Source organism: Sturnira hondurensis, unplaced genomic scaffold (genome assembly GCF_014824575.4).
Source record: "Sturnira hondurensis isolate 20B ecotype Veracruz unplaced genomic scaffold, ASM1482457v3 Scaffold0015056, whole genome shotgun sequence".
Taxonomy (NCBI): domain Eukaryota; kingdom Metazoa; phylum Chordata; class Mammalia; order Chiroptera; family Phyllostomidae; genus Sturnira; species Sturnira hondurensis.
The window spans coordinates 5,838,409-5,840,467 of NW_028087687.1; the positions used below are offsets into that span (position 1 = coordinate 5,838,409).

The following is a 2,059-nucleotide window of genomic DNA, read 5'->3' on the forward strand; positions in this document are numbered from 1 at the left end:
TGGAAGCTCCTGGGTAGATTTCAGAATAACTGAGAAGATAAAATGACTAACTGTGATATGGTCACAGTCACATAGTCATGTGGTCAAACATGAGCCAAAGGCCAGGGGTTCTAGATGATGAAACCTCCTGAGCTACATGAAGTGCCACCCGTGTGGAAAGACCTGCCTCCAGCAGTGGCATCTCGACCACACTGACTTTTATTGCTGGACACTGGTCAGGCTGCTGTCACACTTCCATTGGGTAGAATGGGTATCAGGAACTGCTTCTTTAAATTACTCATCCAGATTAAAAATCCTGCATGGGATCAAGAGATTGAATTAGTTATTTGTGTGCGTCCGTTGCTGTGTGTCTGTGGGGTGTGACTGGGAGGAACGTGTGCTCCCTGCTGTTGGAGATGATAGGCCTTCCCTTCCACCTACACTCATTCTATGCCGACCTGCAGAGAAGCAGAGTGTGTGCAAAATTTTAAAACCATGGTAGAAACTGTAGCAAAAATATACAGTTTATTTCACTGCATTTCAACTTCAAATGTATATATATATATATATATATATATATATATATATATATATATTCTTCTTCCCAACATGACACTTCCAAAATAAAAATAAAATCAATTTTCCATACTATATTGCTACTCCCAATGCATCATGCATTTTACTTGCAAGCCATGCCCCCACCACTTTTCAAAGGAAGAACGCCTAACATTTCCCTAAATACTATGTTCTAGTTCATCTGCTAGACATTTTTTGGTGACACTGATATTTTTCTATTTCTTTGTCAGTCCTAGTTATCTCAAATATGTAAATATTGACAGAAAAATGATGCTGAACCTTTACACTGAATCTCTCAAGCATTTCTGTATTTCCTTTTTTTTCCCTCCCACATAACACTCCCATGGCCTCAGTCGTTACCTAATGCAGTGGCTCAAACATTTATTCATGAGACAACTAACACCTTGTATCAGTGTGTGGATGAGGAGTCTTCCAATTAAAGTTTACACTGGTCGTTTGCATAATTACAAAAGACCTCAGTCAGTCCTTTCCTGCTCCAGTCACATCCTATACGGAACTTTTTTCAAACTTAGTCCTCTGAGGCAACAATAACCCACCTCCTTTCTTTCTTTTTTTTCTTATGCATATTCAGGAGATAAGAAGTTCAAAACAGTTGGGTAGAAGCCTACCTTCTAAAGTAATAGGGCGTATTCCTCCCTTAATTACTAAAACCCTTAACTCAATAGCATTCCTGGGTGCCAGGACAGGAGACAGTAATTTGAAAAAAGTAGCATTAGAGGAAGCCACAAACTGTATTTTCTACATTTCCACTTCTGTTATGTACTCATGTATTTAAAACAGCACCTGTTTTCCTGGGTCATGTAATTCACCCTGCAGGACAGCATCCCAAACTCCCACGGACTCTTACCTAGATTATCCCATCCTTTTGAAGAACTGGCTTCCCAGGGTGCACTGGAACAGGAAAAGAACAGTGCATTCCAGGAGCGTAGTCCTTTCACCACAGTTACTTTCTTTATCGGCAGTATTGGATTTACTTGATTTGGGGTATAGCCCCAGGATAATGCATAAAGTATCCCACACTAATAACGTGATAGTCTGGAAAAGTCTCTTCCCTTAGATTACAATGAAATCTTCACTTCCTTGTAATAGAACATTGCATTGTCGGCTCTGCTTTGTTCACGACTGCTAGAGACTTAGGTATGTTTAATGGTGGTAACCAACTTTACCATGGATAAGGTAGTATTGGGTTGGCAAAAAACTTCATTTAGTAACGAACTATAGAAATGATCCCTGAAAGTATAGTCTTCAAAAAAGTTCATTTAGCTTTTTTCTGTGTGATACCTCTCGAAGGGCTTCTTTGTCTTTAACTTCATTCAAAAGGGATCCTTAGATTGTATTGTGAAAGCTGTCATATCAGTGTGCATTTAAAAGAGCTTATCACACTGGGAGATTTTTTTGTGCAGCCATTTTAATATTGAAGATGGAAGAAGATAGGTAACATGTTTGGTGTATTATGCTCTTTTAACTTTTAAATTGTTGTTCA

At 38.9% G+C, this 2,059-nt stretch overlaps 1 pseudogene; it reads right to left on the reverse strand.

The window, feature by feature from the left end:
• Positions 1 to 1,731: 1,731 nt before the first annotated feature.
• Positions 1,732 to 1,822, reverse strand: LOC118999699 (uncharacterized; annotated as a pseudogene).
• Between the last annotated feature and the right edge of the window lie 237 nt (positions 1,823 to 2,059).